The 18,438-nt window shown below is 37.0% G+C and overlaps 1 pseudogene; it reads right to left on the bottom strand.

Moving 5' to 3' along the window:
* Nucleotides 1-9,194: 9,194 nt before the first annotated feature.
* Nucleotides 9,195-13,686, bottom strand: LOC113290816 (annotated as a pseudogene).
* Between the last annotated feature and the right edge of the window lie 4,752 nt (nucleotides 13,687-18,438).

Here is an 18,438-nt window from a genome sequence, read left to right as displayed (position 1 = left end):
ATCTCTATGAAAATTTCATGAGGATACCACTAGTTTTCGTGCCTTTTCCAATTTATATTGACAAAAGGAGGGGAATTAATGTGTAGTTCACACTACAAATATATATGGTTTACGGATCATTATGTAAGGGGGAGTGGTTTTCATTGTGAGATGAAGTATTGACTAAGGGGGAGTGTTACATATCACCATAGTATTGTTGTCAAAGTTGTGATACAATTGGACTTTGATGTTATACAATGATACTATGACACGGTATAATAATGATTGAGAGCAACTGTTTTCTCATTGTTATTGCTACGGATCTTCAACATCAATGATGCGGAATTGAACACATTTGGAATCATTGGAGTACTTGGAAGTGACAAAGATTTCGAGTAATGTTGAATAACCAAGGAGATCAAACATTTGGATGAGAAGCTAAAAAGTTTGTTTATTTTGTAATCCATATGTATTGATAGTTTTGTCACTAAAATTGACAAAGGGGGAGATTGTTAGAGCACTCCTCGGTCGAACTCGCAAGCGTTGCTATCTCAATTTATAGTTTTGATTTCTAGTCTATTTATAGTAATGTCTCGGACTAGGATAGATTGTGTAGTTGAGCATTAGACTTCACGGCGTTCATCAATTGAAGAGAAGAACTATTAAGGCGAGCGTGTGGAACTTCATCAACAAAAGGTATGTGGAGACTAAAACTCATCTATCACTTGGAAAGTCTATTTCTACTCTATCTCCTATATTGAGACAAAAGTCGTATTACTATATAGTTGTCGATTATGCATATTTGAGATTTCGATCTGAGTTTAACTCACTCACATATTTCTTGAAATATGTGTTGGTAATCTTTCACTTCAACCAAGTTCATCTTGTATTCTTGACGAAATTCAAAAGATGATCATGTGAAAATCGTCGAGTAACATCTTACATGGTTTGTGTGATACAATCATTTGGTGTAGACTTGGAATGTTTCGTTATGATTATTTCAATATCTTGAAAATTTCTTTGATGCCGATAGTATGTGAAAACGGTTATTGTCATCCTCTAAGAAAGTTTCAATGATTGAAATAGTGTTTAGAACTATTGGATTATGAACATAGTATGCATTATTGCATGTATGTAATCCATGACCGGAACTAGAGTATGCATACCCGTATGCGTACTTGTAGTTGTGAAATTCCGGGTACCAAGTACACGTATCAGTACGCATACTTGCGTAAGGTATAGGTACGGGAATTTATGCTTGGTTTTGGAAGTGTACTAAGGTATGCGTACCCGTTCGCATAATGGCGAACTCAAACCCAGACCGGCTACTTAGGTATGCGTACCCGTATGCATACTTGAGTGGTTAAAGTTCTAAAATCGGTTGGCTCATGAACTAATGCATTTATATATTAAGGAATGCATTCTTTGCAAACCATGGCTATAATGTTCATGAATTGATTCGAGTGAATCAAACTGATTTTTCTTCAATTGTGTTCTTGTATACTTTTATGTGAATATAACAATTGAACAACTCTTTAACTAGTTTCATTTGAGTCATTAGAACTAGTTGTGGTTAAGATGAATAAGGTTGATATGAGAGTGTTCATATAGCTAACCTTGGTTAACTACTGTTGAGCCAACATGGTATACACGTTTAGGTACGGTTACATAAACCTAATGAGGGTACATTTCATTTGTATATAACAAGCTAAGTTCGATCTAACGGTTGAAATATATTAACTTGAATCTAGTCAAGTTTTCATCTAACGGTGGATATTGAATGCTTTGTTACCAATGTAACTTAGATTGCAAACCTTGATTTGAAAACTATATAAAGGAGAACTCTAACAACCGAGAAACCTAATCCCCACACCTCATGTGTGATATTAGTTGCATAAGTTAGAGTTGATTCTCCTTTAACCTTAGGTTTTTCACGAAACCCTGTAGGTTAACGACTTAAAGACTTCATTGGGATTGTGAAGCCAGACCTAACTATTTTCTATGTAGTTGCGTGTTCTGAACAAGGCAAGATCAGAACACGCAACTACAGAGAAAATAATTGGGTCTGGTTTGACAATCCCAATGAAGTCTTTAAGTCGTTAACTTATAATGGTTTTAGAAAAACCTAAGTTAAAGGAGAATCGACTCTAGTCGCAACTAGTATCACACATGAGGTGTGGGAATTAGGTTTCCCGGTTGCTAGAGTTCTCCCTTATATAGTCTTCAAATAAGGGTTTGCAATCAATGTTACCTTGGTAACAAAGCATTCAATATTCATCGTTAGATGAAAACCTGATTAGACTCAAGCTAACATCTTTCAACCGTTAGATCGAACTAAGCTTGTTACACATAATGAAAAGTGACTTCATTTAGATATGGGTAACCGTACCTAAACGTGTATACTTTGTTGGCTCAACAATAGTTAACCGAAGTTAGCCATATGAACACTTTAATATCAACCTTGTTCATCTTAACACAACTAGTTCAAATGACTCAAATGAAACTAGTTTTAGAGTTGCTCAATTGTTTATATTCTCATAGAAGTATACAAGACACAATTGAAGCAAAATCGATTTTAATTCACTCGAATCAATTCATGAACATTATAGCCACGGTTTGCAAAAGATTGCATTCCTTAATTTATAAATGTATTAGTTCATGAACAAACCGATTTTAGAACATAACCTACTCAAGTATGCAAACGGGTACGCATACCTAAGTGGCCGGACTTGGTTTGGGTTCGCCAGTATGCAAACGGGTATGCATACCACCAAAATTAGTTGAATTCCCGGACTTGAACTTACGCCGGTATGCATACGGGTATACATACTAAGTTCCTGGACTTTCAACTAACCAACCGGTACGCATACGGGTATGCATACTATGGTTCCCGGACTTGGGATAACTTGCAACTGTTAGCATACAAGTACGCATACTGTGCTATATCCAATCATGGTTAATTGTTCTAAAATCCCATCTCAATCATTGAAATATTCTTAGAAGACGACAATAGCTGTCTCACACAAACTATTAGCTTCAAAGAAATACTCAAGTGATCGATAGATCAATACGAAACATTATGAGTCTACATCAAATGACCGTCTCACACAAATCATGTAAGATGTTACCAGGCGATTTTCACATGATCATCTTTTGACTTTCGTCAAGAATATAAGATGAACTTGGTTAAAGTGAAAGCTTACCAACACATATTTAGAGAAATATGTAAGGACTTAAACTCAGCTCGAAATATCAATCTATTATTAATGTATATAATCGAAGTCTATATCACTACACCAAATTCCCGGATTAGTAACAACAATTCGTAACGGCTTATGAGCCGTATTTCCCGTTACAAATGGCCGTTACGAAAAATTCGTATCAGGTGGAAGCCGTTACTAATTTCTTAAAAATTTGTAACAGGGCTAAGCCATTACGAATTTTTTTATATGTGTGCCAGTCACACGCTTGGTCACACTTGGGTGGTAACACCTTCAAAATGTGCGTGTGCCATTCACATGTGTGGCATTATGTTTCCACCCACGATGAGTTATACCAGAGGATATTTCCTCCCATGCGTGTGCGATTCACATGCGTTCTTTTGAGGATATCTCAGCACTTAGCCAAATCGATATTTCATTTTCAGTTTTTTCTTTTCTCTCTTCTGCTCCTGTTCTTTCTTCTCCTCTCCTCTCGTCTCGTCTCCACACTTGTTAATCTTTTGATCTTTGAAGAACTGTGTAAGATTAACAAGTTTAGGTTTCGATTTTAGTTTCGATCTGCATAAGTCATCATCAATTTTTCGATTTTAGGGTTTTATCATCTGTTAAATCAGATTTTTGTGTTTCCTCTGATACCAATTTTTTTTCCATTTCATTTTAGGGTTCGTCGGGTTGGAGCTTTGAAGAACTGGTCTTGAATCTCAGCTTTAGGTATATGTTTCTTCTTTTTGTCTGTTAGATTTTCTCTTTCTTCTCTTTTTTTTTTCTTCCCTATAGAATCACATTTGTTAATCAAGTTCAGAATTTCAATTTCATCATCTGTTAATCGAGTTTAGGGTTTCGATTTCATCATTTGTAATTCATCTGTGTAAGTCTTTCGTCATATGTTTTAGGGTTTGCGTTATTTCGATTTAAGGTTTTAGTTTGTTAATCAGATTTAAGGGTTTCAGTTTGTTAATCAGTTTTAAGGGTTTCAGTTTGTTAATCACTTTTAGGGAGTTTTACTTGTAAATAAGGTTTGTTTACAGGTAATGATTGGTTCGGTTTTGTTATACCAGGGTTGGAAATGATATTCCTAAAATTGAAGTGCGATTTGAGAATCTGTCGGTGGAAGGGATGTTACAAATAGAGCACTTCCTACTTTGTTCAATGCTATGGAGGTAATTTTTATTTCAATTTCTTCCCATTATCAATGCCTAATTGTTGCACTTCCACTTATTAGTATTAGCCAAATATGAGCCTGCCTTCATTTATAGAAAAAGAAAATGAGTTTCTATTTGTATATTTGTATGCAACTCACTTAGGAAAGAACTCGACTTAATGTGGCAGGTCATTAAGGAGTGTGTGGAAGCAGAAGCATGGTTGAGAGAGAAGCAGCAGCAGGAAGACTCTCTTCCTAAATATGCTAACCTAGTGTTGTTGTCTGCTGACGTTAATAGGAATGTAGAGGCCCTTGATAGGTATCAATTTACTTATGCATGTGATAGACCAGCCACTCTTGATGGTATAAGTACGTTTTGGTTACCAGAACTTTGTAAATTGGAGGTTTGTGTTTTCTTTTCTATTATTTTGATTTGATTGTTCTGGAATTACTGTGTTGAGTTGGATTTCATTTCTAGAATCATTCCATACACTGTTGTTATGGCTAAATTTCTATGTTAATTGTGACAGGTCATTGATTACTGTACTCTTCCTCTGGAAAACCCAGTTGTTGAAGGACGGCGTATACAAGGAACAAAGTAGAATGTAGAGGTGGATAAGATTTTATTTTCCTATCTGTTTTATGATTATCTTTTTTCCATTTCAAAGATTTATTGTTCTGAAGATGTGAAATTGTTTGAAACTCTTGTAGTTTGGTAATCTGCGATTGGTACTGCACTTGACGAGTCTCGTGATTCGCTGAGGTCCGCAATTTTATTGGATGAGTCTTTGTTTGAAACTCTTGTAAGCAAGTTTGGCTTCGTGATTGATTGCCTCATCCACTTTCTCCTGAGTGATGAATATATTTTGTTTGTTTCGTTGGAACAGGTTTTGCAGGCCAGTGATGACGAAACCCAAGCCAGCAGCACCAAAGCCACCTACTCCATCAGAATCACCATCACCTCCACCAAAAAGCACAGCCGAACCCCAAACCGAAGGTGCTGACATCTATGCGAGCGCAGGAGAGGGTGAATTCACTGCAGGCGACCCGATGGACACAGACAAACCTGGAACTTCTCCTAGTCCTGCATAAGTTTTACATATAGTCCTGGGTTTTTACAAACTGGACAAGGTCTTGATTCAATCTCCACTACATTTGAAAAGGTTTGCAAACTCGTAATTATTTTAATTTTTGATGTGGGAAATCGTGAACTGATTTCAAAATCTTATAATAAGTTTAATTTATGTATTGCCAGCCTGATGTGATTGTGAATTGTGCTGCGTTGTCTCTACCTCGTGTATGCGAAACAGATCCAACAGCAGCCATGGCTATAAATGTACCATCTTCTGTGGTGAAATGGTTATCAAACTTTGGTCCTACACAAGGAGACCAAGTATGCACATCTAATAACCTTGGTCCTTGTTTGATTAGTTTCGGGGGTTTTAGTCTTGAGTACAGTTATTGTAATAGTTGGACTTATTTGTTTTTTTAGTAGTCTGATTATTTTTTGTGTGTATGTTACCTTAGGGGGATGTTCCTCAACGTTATGCTGATGCTGGTCCGCGCCAAAGGGCTCAGCTAGATTATGGGGAAGGTGGCAGTGCTTCTCATTACGGGGAAGCTTACAATGACAGGTTTGTAAGTTCCATCTTACTGCTAGTAGTTGTAGTTGGTTTCTTTTAAGCACCTATTTATAATACCCCGCTATGATTTAGGCTTGGGAGATCTCACCTGGGGTATGGTGCTAGCAGCAGAAGTTCTCTCTTTGCTCAGGACTCGCATGGGATTTATGGCAGTCATCAGAGTCTAGGTTATAGTGGAGGTAGGGAGTTTAATTATTTATTTTTGGTGTTGTTTCGAGTTCGAGTCTTTTCTAGGTGGTCTGAGTGTTTACCAATTGTGTGTATGATTCCTATTTACATGAATGATATGGTGTCAGGTTCTTATGGCAGCAATGATGTCAGTGGAATGTACACCAACTACGCTGATGATTATATCTCTCGTGGACCTGATGTATGCATTAAACCTTTTACCAGTTCTGTAGTTTAAAGCTTTTCTCTTGGAAGCTTATATTTACTTGTGTTTTGGTGGCAGGTTGGCAGTAGCTCTTACTCGTCATCACTATATTCCAGTCGCAACTTGGGTGGTAGCAGTTACCTTGGAGGTGGTGGTAGTAGTAGTGGTTCTGGATCATATTATTAAGGTAAGTCGATCTATTCCGCATTATCAGTAGTTTGTTTTGTGGATTGGTACCTAAACCTTAGCCGATTTAGTAACATTGGAAAAGAAACCTAAGAGCTCAAGATTTTTCCTTGTCTTATATATTTCGTGATGATTATGTCTGGTGGTAGAAGACGGTGCTCCTTTGTAGCAGTCCGACTGATCACGGCAGTATAAAAGAGGTATTTGGTCACGTGAATTTCTGTATGACAACAGATTTTTACAAGAGGACGATGTAGGGCGTAGGCTGTTGAGTTATTTGAAGCTTGTGCGTGTGAGACCAAAGTTATTTTCTAGCCTTCAGTCCTCTTGTACAGTTTATGACAAAAGTAAATCTTGTTTTTGCTTTTATAATGGTTTAACATATCCTATATCCTATTCCAATTCATTGCTTGCTGATTCAGAGTACTTTGAGGATGTTTTCCGTATTTATAGACAGCATCATGGGTTTTATTTTGATTTTTTATTTTACTTCTGAGGTCCATAGGGCAGCGTATAAAGGTTTCTGGATGGGTACAGAGGACGACAATACAAAGAGGGTATAATCTTCTTTATTATTTTTATCGTTTTTTATAAATTGTAGTTGAGGAATCACTGTGATTATAGCATTATGTATTTTAGGCAGTCCTGATTATAGCATGTCTGAGGTGTAGTGACCAGATTTCTAGAATTTTTGTTATCATTTTACCTTGATTCTCTGTAAAACTTTGTTGTCAAGCTGTTGATAGCATGTCTGCCTTCCATCTTTTCTGTTGGATTAAGATGCATTGATCACTCAGCTCTCTTTGTAGGATGCATTGTCCTCTACCATGCATAACCATGGGCTATTAACTTGTTGGTTTGGATAAGAAAGTGTTTGTGAACTGTTTTTCATTGAATTTTTCTAACTGATATAATTTGAAATCCTTGGCACCAGTTGGACGTAACTTTGTTCTCTTTTTTTAATTGGCTTAGGTACCAACTCATTTCCTCTAGGTGCTGAGGCGTATTGTTGGAGCAGGTGAGGCGAAGTGCTGCAGATTTGTGATAGATACATTACGCAAGAGAAGGCGACTGTTATGTGAGTTCTGCATTTGTTAGTTTTATCTTATATTCTCTTAAGTTGTGAACAAATTTGTATGAGCTTTAGGCCGCACATAACTTAGGCATTCTCTTAAGTTTCTAAGCAGATGATGGATTCCCTTGAAACTTAGGAATTCTCTTAAGTCGTTGAAAGAATAGAACAAGTTATTATTGTTATAAATGCGGACTTGTGCAGCTAATTAAATTTAGAATTGCGGCTTATTTCAGGAAGAAAATTAACTGCCAGTCAATGTTGACCTATTTTGACCAGGTCAAGGTTGACTGGCAGTAATTTTTTTGTTGTCACAAAAAAGTTCGTAACGGCTGCAAGCTGTTACGACAGCGTTGTTACAAAAGAAATTCGTAACGGCCCGGAGCTTTTACCACGTGGCAATTTCGTAACGGCTCAGAGCTGTTAAGAGGGCCGTTACAAAAAAATGTAACACCCACTTATGCAACATGCAAAAGCCGTTACAACCCATTTTAGTAACGGTTTAATTCTGTTTCTAATCCCAGAATTTGGTGTAGTGTATAGCTAAATATACGACTTTTGTCTCAAATAGGAGATAGAGTAAAAATAGACTTTTGAGTGATAGATGAGTCCATGTCTCCACATACCTTTTGTTAATGAAGTTCCACAAGCTCTCCTTAGTAGTTCTTCGTCTTCAATCGATGAACGTCGTGAATTCTAAAGCTCAACTACACTTTCTATCCTAATCCGAGACTTTGTTATAAGTAGACTAGAAATCAAGACTTATAATTTTTGGCAACTAAACTTGACAAACAAGCTTGAGATAGCAACGCTTGCGAGTTCGACCGAGCAATGCTCTACACCAAATTCTGGGATTAGAAACAGATCTGAGCTATTACTAAAAGGGTTTGTAACGGCTTTTGCCTGTTACAAAAAGGGGTATTACAATTGTTTGTAACGGTAATAGGGCCGTTACAAATTTTGAGTTGTAACGGCGTTTGAAACAGGGGACATCCTATACGAATTGACACCTGTTAACAGCTGAAAGCCGTTAAGAAAATTTTGTAACTACATGGTCGTAACAAGTTCAAGCCGTTACGAATTTTTTTGTAACAACAAAACATTACTGCCAGTCAACATTGACCTTGTCAAAATTAGTCAATGCTGACCAATATTGACCGGCAGTTCAGTCCCTTCGGAAATAGGCTGGAATTCAAAAATAATTTCCTGCAAAAATCTTTCATTCAATTCAACCAAATTCAGTCACACATTCAACAACAATAATAATTAGTCTTATTCTTTCAACAAGAACAACTTCAGAGAATTCCTATGTTTTGAGGGAATATAATGGATGGTTAGAAACTTATGAGAATTCTAAGTTTTCAGTGGCTTAAAGCTCATACAATATCTGTTTAGAACTTAAAGAGCATATAAGATAACACTAACAGATGCAGAACTCACATAACAGTCTTTAAGTTCCTAACCTATTTCTAAGTTTCCTCATGTTGCAGACTAACATGCACAGAAACATGACTCACATATAGAGATGTTGCATTTGAAGCAGAATTGGTGAAGCGAATGGAATCCAAAGCGACAGCAGCTACGCATCTTCAATCCATGGCCACTGCTCTTGCAGGAGATCTCTCTTCCAGGAAGAAGCAGCTACGCAGTACTTCATCTGCTGACACAAAACACTGTTAACAACGGTTTTAATAGAGATGTCGAACAAGAAAATTCGGCAAATGCAACAGCATATACCAAATTCAGTTGATTAGAGATAGCATATAACAGTTACATATAGGACAATACGAAAGAGATAACAGAAACTACACATTTCTTACTTTTCAAGCTGTATATAAACGTTGGCAGTCATGGATAGCTATTCTTAATATCGTGACTGACTGATCGTGGAAAATCTTTCTGTTCTGCTTCTAAGTATGCAAATGGGTCTGATCTAAGTGACTTTGGATGCCATACAGACTACAAAGTGGCAAGACAAAGCCAAAGTAAGATAGCGATATAGGTGTTGGGATATGCTTTTAGTTTCTTAAGGGATGTATATACGTATATTCATTACCAGTTGAGCAGTTAAACATGCAGATAATAATAATTTTGAACGCAAAAGCGTACCAGTGCTTACCATCTTTCATTCATTAGCTCTATACGCTTGTGAGCATCCTTTGTATCTTTGAATCTCACCGAAACAACTCCCTGAGGATGGTTCTCGCATACCTGCAAGCAAAAAAGTAACATGTAAATTTTCTAGTCCAACAATCAACATTGGGAAACATTGTCTTTGAGCAAGAGAAAGATGCTCAATCAAGACTCGACCAATAGTATATGCTTTCAATAGTATTTGTACAGTCTGTGTTCTATAGCAACAGTTCTTGTTTGAATTTTAAATCAACGAGCGGATATACAGAATTGAGAGTAATTGTGCACCTGGGTATCCCTGCAAGTACGCAAGAGGTCCTTATGCCTAACACACTTAGCATCATTGTTCTCACTAGTGGCCAAGCAATTTAGAAGCGCCATCATCTCTTTCATGCATGGTATCGTGAGTCCCAAACTTCCTAGGATTTATGTACGACCCACCAGCTTTGCAGCCCATGCTTCGCTAACCTGCAAAATGATTAACAACCAACTCAAGTACAGATAAGTTTGATCAAAAATTTAGTTCTACAAGGATTTATGGAACAAATCCACCAGATAATATAGAAAGTAGTTCAGCAGGTCAGATAATAACTAAATAAGTAAAAAAACAATAAAAGCATCAGAGTATAAACAGCAGAAAGTCTTTTACTTCCATTCCACCAAGTTGGAAATCTCAGTAAGTAGGAAGGAACCTCACATGCTATATAACCGTAAAAACTGAAAAACAACAATCATCCTAGAAGGATCTCTACTTGTCAGATTAGAACGTTACTAACCTTGGAAATTTATGCTCTGCAACAATTTATATTAACGAATTTCATGACTACAGTATCACAGGGACAGAAGAAAAAGAACCTGCATAGCTTCTATCTGTCTCAAAAGTGGCCTCGTTGGATCAGGAACTTATGTAAACAGATCCTCGTACCGATGCTCAATTGCCTACAAACAAAATGTAAAAATAAAACATGGCATCAATAAAAATGACTGTAAACAACATTAACATAAGAAGCCAGTAGAAAGTCAGGAGGTTAAACTCACTTGATAGCACTTTTGAAGATCGTCAGTCTTTTACGGAATATGTCTTCTTTAAATGCTGCCTAGTATGTCAATTACAAATTAATCAAATTATAGTGTTTAGGATAATTTTAGGATAACAGATGTGTCCAACAAGTATTACCTGTTGTTCCGTTCTGCTTAGAGTTTGCCTCAATTCTTTAACTGTTCGAATCAATGTACTTTGAATCTCCTCTGATTCTCTCAAACGACTCTCAAGTTCAGACCTAGCCTCTCTGTTCGCTCTAGCCTCTGCCAATGCCTTGTCTTTTATAAATACTCTCCAACTTCCATGAATCAAATAAAACCCATCTCTGCAAATCAATATACACAATAAGCATAATTACCTGAATTATCCTTTTTTTAATTTCAGCAGCCATGGTTAAGAAATCTGTTTCACATTAATAGAATCTTTGGCACTACTTTCAAGGAAAGAGATACCAAGCTTCTCTGCAAATGCCTGCAGTCCAGATTAAGCATGCTAAATAAGTGCACCAAACAGATTAAGAATTTCAGAACCAACCTAGAGCATAATGCTGATTACTAAACCTTTAGCGGAATTTGAAGATTTAGATTTGCACTAGTTGGCGGAAGGTTACCTTTGCAGTTTCCGTTTCCACCACCTTTTCATCGACCAAATCACATTTGTTTCCAACCAAAAGTTTGCACACAGTATCATTTGCATATCGATCAATCTCACTTAACCACTGCTTTACATTGTCAAAGCTTTCCTTCTCAGTGACGTCATACACGATCTGTTTCAATCTCAACATCAGTATGCAAGTAAAAAAAAAACAAAATACCACTAACCATGGCGTCCGAGAGAGATACCCTTACAATGATTCCATGAGCCCCTCGATAATAGCTGCTAGTTATAGTCCCGAATCTCTCTTGTCCTGCAGTATCCCACTGAACAGACACACAAACATATTAAACAAGAAAGCGCCATTAAGCTTCTCTGATATAGTGGAGCCATTTTCTGTCTCAAAGAAACTCATTGCACACTTGACAAAACAAAACTTCCAACTCTTAGATTTTAATCCTTGTTGTTGTTCGTTGCATTGGCATTTTGAAAAACATCAATTTCCGCCATTAGTAAATTTTCGAATATTTTTACTATGAAAAGATTTAACTAAAGATCTATATGTACTTTACCAATTTGATAAGCAGAAGGAACAATATCTACATATAGCCACAACTAAAGCTAGGAAATCTATAAACTTATGAGATTAGGTTTTGCGAAATAAGTTACACAGATGGATTCATAGGCTGAGAGGAAGATATTTTTGTGATGATTGAAATTTTTGTGTTGATCGAAGTTTTTTTGATGGTTTAAACTCGACCTGGTTTTCATGGCTGAGAGGAAGATAAGAGAGGCTGAGAGCAGAGCTGCAGAAGAGAGAAAAACTGAAACATGAAAAATGAAAAGTTCGATCTGGTTCTCATTAGAGCGTCCACAGTGGTACGATCAAAACCAAAGATCAAAGACCAAAACAAACGATCAAATTTGAGTTTAGTCTGTAGTGTCACGTTAAGGCAGTGGAGTATATTTAGTCGGGCGGATGTATAATCCACGCTTGCATGTGGAGCGTTGGTATAATCTTCGTTTGGGCCGGGCGGAGATATAGTTAACGCTGGTTGTGGGGCGTTGGTAAAGAATACGCTGGTTGTGGGGCGTACATATAGTTCACGCTCGGAGAAGGGGCGTAGGTATAATCTACGCCTGGTGTGGCGAACGTATAATCAACGCCTGAATGAAGCGTATGTATAATCAACGCCTGTTTTGAGGCGTACGTATAATCAACGCATGTTTCAGGCGAACGTATAATCAACGTCTCATTCAGGCGTACGTATAATCAACGCCTCACTCAGGCGTATAATCAACGCCTCTTCTCTCAGGCGTACGTATAATCAACGCCTCACTCTTCTCTCAGGCGTACGTATAATCAACGCTTGGTTTCACTCAGGCGAATGAAGGAATCAACGCCTCATGGCAGGCGTACGTATAGTGTTGGACTTGTATTAACACACGTATCGAGCACGTGTGGAATTAAAGCCCAGACAATCTCTAACCACCACGTATAGCCCACGTGTTCACTTGCCCTTTACCCTAATCTTCTCCGTCTTCTTCTTTCTTTTCTACCTCCTCTTTGTTTCTACCGCCCACAAACACAGCTTCTAAACCAACACATCACAGTAACGAGCAGTAGTAAAAGAAAAGAAAAAAACGAGATACTTGATGAACCCGGGTTACAAAAGAGGTATGTTTTTTTTTCTTAATCTCTTTTGTTTTCCATTTGTTGTATAATTTATTTAGGGTTTTATTTGTTAAAATTAGTTTATATAAAATTGGGTTTTAACGAACAAATATGAATATGAAATTGGTTAAATTTAATTGGGTATGTGTGTTTTATGTTTTTTTAGAGATTAATATGTATGTGAAAAAAACCATATTTGCTGCTTATGTAAATTTGGTTAAATTTTTTTTAAAATAGTTATAGAAGATCTAATTTGTGGGCGGAATAGATTTATAATTTTTGGGTATTGTAAAAATCTGTGGTTATGTAGATTATGTGGGAAATAGTTCTCACCCTTCATCTGTTTCAATCAACCTATTTCAATTGAGAGCTTCCTTTTATTGTTTTCTGCATGTTGTCTGTTGGTAATTAATTTTAGTGAATATGGTTATCAATATTGTAGTTATGTAAATTATTGGATTAATTTTAAAATTATTGGATTAATTTTAAATTATTGTAGTTATGTAAATTATTGGATTAATTATTGCTTTTCTGCATGTTGTATGTGAATATGGTTACCAATAATTGAATTTGTATTGTTTTTTATTGAATTTTGAGGTGATTAATTTTAGTTATGTAAATTGTAGTTATGTAAATTTTGGGAGTTACATATGTAGAAGAGCTAATTGCGTGAGTATGGAATTGATTTTTTAGTGATTTTTATGGAATCTTGAAGTGATTAAATTGGGTTGTGGAATCTTGTAATGATTTTCGAAATGCATCGGTGACGATTTAATTTGTGTTTGTGGAATTATAGAATTTGGAATTGATATGGTTTGTGTTAAGGATTTATAGTATTTGGAATATAAATGGTGATGGACTAAAAAATATTCGTTAATGAGGGTTGGTCTTTTAATAATGTAACTGCATCTATATTGTGTGTGCACAGATGTTGAACAAATTCACAGCGCGGTTCAATGGTCGCATGAAGACGAACAAGAAACAAAAATCTGTAGCCGAAGAGGATTATAACTTAATCCCTACTGGTACAATTAAGGAGGTTGATATTCCCCGGTTAGGGAGGTTTCCTATACTGCAAGATGATAAACCGCACGCTACTACGGACATCACATTTACAGGGGAGCACAAATTGAAGTATCAACATCGTGGATCTTTGGCATCGGTAATTCATCACTATCAAACTATTTCACAACACTGTCCTAGAGCTAAAATATTATTGAAAAAGCGGGATGGCAAAATTTACTGGACATACAATGTAGCGAAACCAACCATTCAATGGTTGATTATATTGCTGAGCGGTTTTGGGATACAACAAACACTTTTCACTTCCCATTTGGTGAGATGGGATTCACCCCCTAGATTGGCTCATGTTGACTGGACTGAGTATCGGTGATGGGCCTGATGTTCCTTATGATTCGGGGAAGTACCAATTTGAACATGTTCGTGAGCATATCTTTCCGGATATCCAAGATGTCACGCTCTGTCCAAAAGCACCGTCGTGGGTTTCAAATTCAATTACAATTAAATATTTAAGGTCATATTTCTTCGAAGACAAGTTGGTTGCGGCTGAAAATGATAGCACCCTTGCTCATAGAGTAGCAATTGCCTTTTTCATGTATGTTTTGGGACATTTTTTCTTTTCTAATGCAAAGACTTATATTGATGCTGGATGGTTAGCTGCTTTTGAAAATCTTGATGTAGTATCCACGTATGACTGGGGTGGTGCTGCGTTTTCGAAATTGTATGCGGCACTCCGTTTATCTGGGAGGAGACAGAAGGCACTATGTGGTCCATTCCAAGTATTAGAGGTATTCTTTCAATCTAGTTATTTTTCCTCTCATTGTTTATTTTGTTGCTAAGTTATTAAATTGGCTAATTATTTTGATGGAGTAGTTTTGGGGGTATGAATACCTGGGCATATGTCGACCAGAAATCCCAGAGGCGAGTACAGAACAAAAATGGCCCGTATCTTCTAAATGGAATGTACCGAAGAATACAAATGATATTTTCCGTTGTAGGGATTTACTGAGTAAGCTTACTGCTGAACAAGTGACATGGCGCCCATGGGAATCATACAGAGAAGTTCTTGCATCTGATATGGGATGCACGGCTACGCGGCTATCAGACTCGAGATATTATTTTCTTACATGGGCATTGTGAGTTAATAATTAAATTTTATTATATAACATACTTACTATATAACATACTTTTTTTCTATATAACATACTTACTAAATTCTTATTCCCTTTCTAACTGTACAGCACAACATGTATCTTGGTGAAAGGTGTTGGCGGCAAAACCATTGTACTTTCGCTGTTCCTATAAGACTACACACAGTTATAGGGGATATTGGCAATATTCAAGCCGAACGCCTAAAAAAAGAAGGTTTGGTCGATGCAACAGAGATAGTGCAAGTTGTTAAAGATTATGATATATATTTACAATACTGGAGAATGGTAACCAACTACAAAGATTACGTGACTCATCCTATTTGGGAAGCCCAACATATGGGTATGTCGGTGACTTGTATACGGACCAATTGAACAACCTGTTGAACATGTACATATCCCTCCTCCACATCTATTATCCCACGTAAGTGTACTTTCGACTTTTTATTGTACGTTCGATTTTTGTTGGTATATTTGTACTTATGTATTTTATTTTTTCTTGACAGCATGAAGCTTACACATTATTTCAAGAAAATGCTGATTTTAATCAACAATTTCGCGAATTTACATTAAAACAAACGAAGGAGAGGATGGACGTTATTATGTCGAAAGAAGCAGAAATACAAAGGCTAAATAATGCGAACGTTGATTTGCAGCAACAACTATCTCTTTTCCGTATGCCGCACACTGTCCAACCTCCCCTTGGATACGGTTCCTTTTCCCAAACAATGCCATCACAAGTTTGGAGTTGTATGAATCAAGGATCAGCTTCAACAATGTCCTCAGTCAATACCAATGCGAGAACGCACATGCCTTTTATGGCACCAAGATCGTCGACTTCGGATAATGATAATATGAAGGGTTAATTGTTTGTATGACTATTTAGATGACCTGTCTTTGGAGTTATCTTTTCTTATCTTATATAGTATAGTCATATCATATATAGTATAGTCATATCAGGTCACTGACAAACACTTTATCTTTTTTGGAAAACACTTTTGCGTGAACCCAAAAAAATATCTATTTTTGGTTTTTTTAATGCTCTTGAAAATGGGTTATAAATTAAAGACCTGATCACTCAATATATGAATAACAATACATCTCTTCTGCTTCATATAGTAATGGAACACTATGAGAAAACCGCTCATTATTGCTCTTCTGTTTCTTCTTCATCTTCTTCTTCTAATAGTAGTTTTTATTCCTCGGATGATGATGCAATAGCAATTATGCAAAATAACATGGCCGTTAGTTTGGGAGTCCTTGTTACAAATTCAAAATGGCCTCAAACTCGTATCAGAATACCAAGAGATCGTGAGTCAGGGGCTGAACTTCTATGGAACGACTATTTCTCTCCGTACCCAAACCAACCACCCAATGTTTTTCGCAGAAGATTTAGAATGCGTCGACAATTGTTTAACCGGATAGTGGAAGGTGTTACCAATGCAAACAGATTTTGTTCAAAAGCCCGATGCTTGTGGAGTTTTAGGATTAAACCCTCATCAAAAAGTAACAGCAGCAGTACGAATGTTAGCTTACGGATGTGCGGCAGATGCAATAGACGAGTACTTACGCATAGGAGAAACAACTGTGCTGGAAGCTACTCGTAGGTTCTGTAAGACGATTGTGAATGTGTATGGGAAAGAATATTTGCGTGAACCAACGGCTGGTGATATTGAACTGTTGCTCAAGCAAAACAAAGACCGGGGATTTCCTGGGATGCTGGGTAGTCTAGATTGCATGCATTGGAAATGGGATAAATGTCCGTCGGCAGAATCTGGGGCTTACACCGCGTATAAAGGGAGCGAAAGTATCGTGTTGGAGGCAGTGGTGTCGTATGACCTATGGTTTTGGCATGCTTTTTTTGGTATGCCCGGCTCTAACAACGATATTAATGTTATGAACCGTTCATATGTTTTTCGAAGTCTTGTAACAGGAAAAGCACCGCCGGTGAGCTATGAGGTGAACGGACATTCATATGATATGCCGTATTATCTAGGTGATGGAATATACCCAGAGATTCCTACTATTATTATGGCCATTAAACATCCGGTTGGTAGGAAAAAGGAAATTTTTCATCGATGCAAGAGGGTGCAAGAAAAGATGTTGAACGGGGATTTGGTGTACTTCAACAACAATTTGGAATCATCAAACAACCTGCAAGAATGTGGAATCCAGATGTGCTTGCCTATATCATGAAAACTTGTATTATCTTACATAATATGATAGTCGAGGATGAGCGTCTACCCGGTGACTGGCCACATGTTTATGAACAACGTAGCAACGCAGCACCGGTTAATATATTAAGAGGCAATAGTGACGAGTTTTCCCAAATTAGAGCTCAGCAACGCCGACGTGCAATGCGTAACAAAGATGCACATATTCGCTTGCGTGATGACTTGATCGAATATATATGGGCAGAATATGGGAATTAAAAATTGTCGTTTGTCATTTCCTTTCTATGTTAAATTTGGTAATCATCCTCAAGTTTTCCCAAATGATTTTGCTGTACGTTCTATTATCTCTTTGTATGTAAACATCCTCAAGTTTTAATTAAGGTCGTATGTTTCAAAAAAGTAGAAATTTAATTCAAATCAACGGAAGTAAATTTAAAATCCAAAAATTACATAATAATAATGCTAATTGTTCAGATAATAAGAAATTTAAAACATATAATACTAATAATACTACTAATCACTAAATAGGAGAAATAATTAAGGTTTGAACTATTCCGCCTTGTGTTAATATTGGTTTCTTCTATTCTGAACTATCTCCCCGCCCTGCGAAGTTGGAAGTACTTCTTGTTGTACAGGATCTATTTTTTGAAGATCCATCATAATGAATGCGAAATCGTCGTCTTCAGCTTGCTTGGCTATTTTTGGCCGCATGTTCAGCTGTTTTGCTGCAAACTCTGCTGCGCTCTTGTTCCACTGGAATCTTGATTGTGGCTTGGTAATGATATTGAAATTTTGTTGTTCTTTAATAATTATTCCATCAATTCCTCTGGTGACTGGATTTCTCTCTCCCTGTTTTCTTCAATCTTTTGCGGCTTTTTTCCCCATCTTACGAGAGATATGTGTTCTCTATGTCTCCCCCATCTGTCGTTTACCGGGGCTCTCCTTGAGTTGTTGTTTGCGGTCCTTCATCATCTTCCTCGTATTCTCATAAGTGTCAAATCATGCGTCGTAGCGATATAAAAGTCGATCGCGATTAT

This window comes from Papaver somniferum, chromosome 6 (genome assembly GCF_003573695.1).
Source record: "Papaver somniferum cultivar HN1 chromosome 6, ASM357369v1, whole genome shotgun sequence".
Classification (NCBI taxonomy): Eukaryota; Viridiplantae; Streptophyta; class Magnoliopsida; order Ranunculales; family Papaveraceae; genus Papaver; species Papaver somniferum.
Note: the sequence above shows the minus strand (reverse complement) of the source record. Positions and strands in the feature narration are given on the sequence as shown.